Source organism: Strongylocentrotus purpuratus, unplaced genomic scaffold (assembly GCF_000002235.5).
Source record: "Strongylocentrotus purpuratus isolate Spur 01 unplaced genomic scaffold, Spur_5.0 spur5_scaffold_20, whole genome shotgun sequence".
Lineage (NCBI taxonomy): Eukaryota > Metazoa > Echinodermata > Echinoidea > Camarodonta > Strongylocentrotidae > Strongylocentrotus > Strongylocentrotus purpuratus.
In genome coordinates, this window is record NW_022145606.1 from 25,332,750 (window position 1) to 25,338,749 (window position 6,000).

Consider the following 6,000-nt stretch of genomic DNA (forward strand, 5'->3'; position numbering starts at 1 on the left):
ATGAGGGATTAATAATAGAATGAATTTATATGGGGAATAACGTGACATTTATTTGTAGAAGTGTTTCAAAAACACATGTAAATATGGCTTGTCGCTAATATTTACATTTGTGGCAATATTGGCATTAGTTTGTAGGCCTGTGGTCATGGAATGGAAGAAATATTATTTTGTTATATACTTGTTTTTAATTTCCCCACGTACAATATGTATGTCTGGTCATTGTATGTTGTGTTTCTTTGTAAAGATAATATTGCATGATCGGAGCCATCGATAAACAGAGTTTGGCCAACTTGCTTTTTCACTTGGTCACAGCGTGGTGAATATTCCTTCTGTTTTGTGCTTGCCCAAAAAATTAGTATTTGCCTCATTGTGCCCAATAGATCAGTTTACTAACATATTAAAATCGTATGCATACTTTGTAAACAAAGGTTGAAATTGACAACCTGAAAGCTTGCCCAGCATAGCAACAAGTGATGTATTCAGACTGGATTCCAAGTATTGTATTTCATTCAATGATAACAGGTTAATGGAATAACTCCTCACTGGGTCCCCAGGAAAGAAACATCCATGAATCTGAATACCGGTATACGTGTCTATTCGAACCAAGTTAGCCAAACTCTCCTGATCTATGGCTCTTTGCAGGATAGAGGAAGAGCGCCCTCTTTGGCCATTGCTTTTCATTCTGGCCAGATAAGCATCACATGATGTGTGGAATAGAATTTGTGTTCAATAATGTTTTGTTTGTCTCCTTGTAATGGTAAGGTAGTCATAATTGAATTGAATTGAATTGTGAATACATCGTAATCCAGAAAGAACGCTGCGTTCCAGTAAAACAAGTTTTTATTCTATGTCTCACAAATTTATAAACCTAATGCAAAGACTAAAGCAATGTTAAATAGAGGTAAGGTTTAGGCTAAAACCTGAAATTAATTTACACCAATCTGAGAGCTAGTGCTGTGTTTAAATTTTTGTTGAATACTGACCAACGTGAACATGAACATGTATGTGTTTTTGAATTGTCTCATTATTATTTGAAATATTATTATCTTTATCATTATCATCAATATATACTATTATTATTTCAAATAATAAACATTTTCCTAGCAATTGCACATGAATCTGTCTAGAACGTACTGTTCTGTAGTGTAGTATCAACTTCCAAAAAAGGAATATATGAAAACAGAAAACAGTATGAAAAGCCAATACTCTTTACATGTGGCTACATGTATGTACATAGGTCTCAATTTTATTCTCTCAACTGCAGTTACATATACATACTGAAAGAATTACTTGTACAATGTACACACATTTGTTATACAGAGAACTATTATGATAATAACTCCATGAGCTATGTATAGTGTGGTTTTTAAGACTTATTCTATATTTTTGTGTACATTTAACCAGGTCGTTCTCACGTTTTCATACAGGTTTGTTTCCGCTTGCGTCAAATGTTGAAATTTAGATTTATAATTTTGGGTTGTTGTCCCATGTATGTGTCAATGTGCATGTCAGTGAAGTATATAAAGAACATGTAGTCCACTTCATAGTTTTATTTACCCCCCCCCCCCCCCCCCCCCTCCTTATCCCCTCCCTCCAGCTTGACACAGGTGTTTGCACTATTAAGAGAAAACAAAATCTTTCTTTCTCATCCTTTTATTTTTTCATGAGGAAAAATGCGTAGTACAAATGTCCTCTGCACCGGGTTCATATTCAAATTCCCTCATATTTGAACTATGACCAGAACTAGATGAAAAGTTAAAGTGCCATACAAGTGTGACTATTATTATTATTATTATTATGCGCACTATGGTTTGAACAGAACAACTCTGAGAGACGGCCTTACAAGGTCGTTCAAAGCCATTGTATTATGTTATCTGTGGAAGGGCTATTAACTTAACAAGTTTTCTTATAATTGTATGCTATTCCTTCTCCCCTATAAAGATGAACTGTTCACATAAAATGTATCAGCTATCTCATTCGTAGGAAATCCTGGATACTTTAGTTTAGTTTGCGAAATTCCACATTTCTATCTTGGCCCCAATAGACTTCGCTTACATGTACATACATATGCACATAGTATTGCCATTACAAAATATGAGGTTTGCTAGTCGCGATTAAATTCAGTAACCAAGGCAACATTTGACATGCATTTATCTTTTATTGAAGAAATGTAACTTCCTAGATATATGTTATAGATTGCATAGTATCCATTTTTTTCTTCCTTTGTGTATAATTTGGTCTATACTTCATTCCATGTTAAAAGACATACAGTTAATAATTGAATTATTCATACCGCTTTGTAAATTTGGTGTTTTCATGTGTTTTTTCGTAACTCAAGAATGAAAGGTGGACCGGTTGAATCAGGGTCTGTGTTGAATACTTTTAGATGTAAGCTTTAATAGGTCACATTCTCAAGAAACATAACTTGAGACAAATTGATTTCTCGCCTAGTTAACAAAATAACAAAACTTGGTAAGGGTATGACTAATTTAGTTGTTTACTGTACGTATCTAGGGCATAGATGATTATCGCTATTTGTTTGTAAATGGAAATATATCCTGTATGTTTTATTATAAAAAGAAAGACAAAAAAAAATGGTAAGGGAACATACAGGAGGAAATATACAATGTATGACAATGTAAAAAAATGTATTAACTATTAATTAGACCTGTTTGGTATACAGCCTGCTATTTGTAAATGTACATGTATATTGCAGATCTGTATAAACAACAACAAAAAAAGAGAGAAATGATTGTAAACATCAGACAATAAAATGTATGATTACTTGTAGAATGAAATGCGTGATGAGTGATGATTGATGTCTCGGAATGGAAAGGGAGGGAGGGAAAGAGAGAGAGGGAGGGAGGAAGAGAAAGGGAGAGAGAGATGGAGATGGGGAGGGGGAGGGAGGGAGAAAGAGGGAGATGGAGAGAGAGAGGGAGGGAAAGAGAGAGAGGGAGGGAAAGAGAGAGAGGGAGGGTATATGAGAGTAGCGAGTAGCTAGAAGAGGAGAGAGAGAGAGGGAGGGAAAGAGAGAGAGGGGGAGGGGGTATGAGAGTAGCGAGTAGCTAGAAGAGGAGAGAGAGAGAGGGAGGGAAAGAGAGAGAGGGGGAGGGGGTATGAGAGTAGTGAGTAGCTAGAAGAGGAGAGAGAGAGAGGGAGGGAAAGAGAGAGAGGGAGAGGGGGTATGAGAGTAGTGAGTAGCTAGAAGAGGAGAGAGAGAGAGGGAGGGAAAGAGAGAGAGGGGGAGGGGGTATGAGAGTAGTGAGTAGCTAGAAGAGGAGAGAGAGAGAGGGAGGGAAAGAGAGAGAGGGGGAGGGGGTATGAGAGTAGTGAGTAGCTAGAAGAGGAGAGAGAGAGAGGGAGGGAAAGAGAGAGAGGGGGAGGGGGTATGAGAGTAGTGAGTAGCTAGAAGAGGAGAGAGAGAGAGGGAGGGAAAGAGAGAGAGGGGGAGGGGGTATGAGAGTAGCGAGTAGCTAGAAGAGGAGAGAGAGAGAGGGAGGGAAAGAGAGAGAGGGGGAGGGGGTATGAGAGTACTGAGTAGCTAGAAGAGGAGAGAGAGAGAGAGAGAGAGAGGGAGGGAAAGAGAGAGAGAGGGAGGGGGTATGAGAGTAGCGAGTAGCTTGAAGAGAGAGAGAGAGAGAGAGAGAGGGGGAGGGAGGGAGAGAGATAGAGGGGGGGGGGGAAGGAAAGAGAGAGAGAGAGAGAGGGTATGAAAGTAGCAGGTAGCTAGAAGAGGAGAGAGAGAGAGAAAAAGAGAGGGAGTGAGGGAAAGAGAGAGGGATGGAGAGAGAGAGAGAAAGAGGGTATGAGAGTAGCAGGTAGCTAGAAGAGGAGAGAGAGAGAGAGATATACATTTTAAGCTCGGATAGCAAGGAAATAAAATAAACAGAAAAAGTGTAAAAACAGTTAAAGGGTTCATATGTAGGTAACATAGGAATAGGGAAGAGAGAGGCAGAGAGACGTACAGAGAGAGAGAGAGGGAGAGGGGGGGGGGGGGTATATCAGGGTAGCACGCATAGGTACATGTAGGAGAGGAGAGAGATATGATCAGATATATAGCGATGAAGAGAAAATAAACGGATAAGAGAGACAGGAAAAGAGAGAGGTTAAAATGAAAGTAACAGAATGACGGTAAGAGGAGAGAGAACAAGAGAGAGAGAGAGAGAGAGAGAGACATGCAGAGAGAAGGGGGACAGAGAAACATAGAGGGAGAGAGAGTGAGAAGGGGGTGGCGCAGAGAGAGAGAGGGATATTATGTAGGCAGAGAGGGAGGGTGAGTGAGAGACAGAGAGAGAAAGAAAGAGTGAGAGAAAGAGATCCAATAGTGTGGTCACAAAAGGAAACCACATAATGCCTATTGTGTTTCAGGCATGCATATATAACATGTTTATAACCGTGCTCTGCTTCAATCCCTATACATATCAAGGGCATTTGATACCTTCACAAACTCCTGACAATCAGGGCTTAAAATAAATCACAAGCTATCACATCTGAAGGCCAAAAATAGAGGATAAAAACAACTACATGTACAAGAGGCCTGATACACTTTGACTGTACAATACATTTATTTGTAAGGAAATTCGAGGTTGTCTTTCAGTGATGTTGTGGCAGTGTCTTCTGATCCAGAATGCAAAGAATTACATATTTTAAAAAAAAAATTAAAATTTAAAAAACGAACATAATTATATCAATAGAACATCAATTTTGAAATTATCTTTCCCATTTGTTATGTATCTTTATTGCCAAACATAGGCTGGTACGTGTCAAATAATTATTTTGTAATGATATCATTTACCACTGTATAAACAAGCTACATTGTTTATTGTTAATTTGTGATTACTTGTGAAACTATACCACTTGTGGATTTTCTTGTTTATATAATTGTTTTATTTATGTATTGTGAAACAAATGTACAGGTATATGAGTAAATTAAGTTTACTAATAAAATTCAAATTCACATCCAACTGTAATGCATGAACAGAATTTTAGGGAAAATTTCAGTTCATTTCTATTGCAATACATTGTCACATTCCAAAATAAGAACAACGTTACATGTATGTAAATGAAAAAAAAGAGAAAAAACCCATCCACACAAAAGCATTAATCTTCAACTTGGCAATGCTGAGTAGAATTTATAATCTCTTTTCTTCAGAGAATATATGAGGTATTTTTTCTCTATATATAGAGTGAATGGGAGAGGTGCACACTGAGTCACCAACTTGTGTTTGATCAACAACATATTTTTGTGCTTTATTACTTCCTTCTTTTTTTTAGATTTTCCAGTAAACCATCTATTATCTGTTTCTTCTATTTTATCTTCTGCTTTTATTGAAATTGAAAACAAACTGAGTCACCATTTGTGTTTGATCAACAACATTTATTAATGCTTCATACTAGCCCTTGCGCATATATGTTTTGTTATATGTCTTGCCTATATTAATTGTAGACAGCAGTGCACACAGCTCTCCTCAGCAACGCAATATTTACACTCAACCTTGTAGATTTACACATTACACAAACCTCTTTAAACCTATTCACTGTGACAACCTAAAAAAATGTATAGGATGCCCGGCTGGCAACCAAGAAACAAAGTTCAGTGAGAGCCCTGCTTATTACATTGTACTTCCTTCTCTTTCTCAGATTTCCCAGTAAACCGTCCATTATCTGTTTATTCTGATTTATCTTCTGCTTTTGTTGAAAATTAATATCATAGTGGACTTCCCCTCAATATGTATGTACATTGTTGCATTGTCGGTCGGTTTGTTCATTTTACCCAACTGTGTATATATGCTTGTAAGTAGGCAACCAGGGGACTGACAGCTTTAAGTCCTCTCTGAGGGGACTTGGGAATGAGGATAAATGCCTTTACCAAAGGGCACTAGCGCATCGACTTGGTTTCAAACCCGGGACCTCCCGGTTACGAGACCACCACTGCTCTACCACTGAGCCCTTGTAGGCCCAAAAGTCTACGCACAAGAACATACAAATGCAATGATA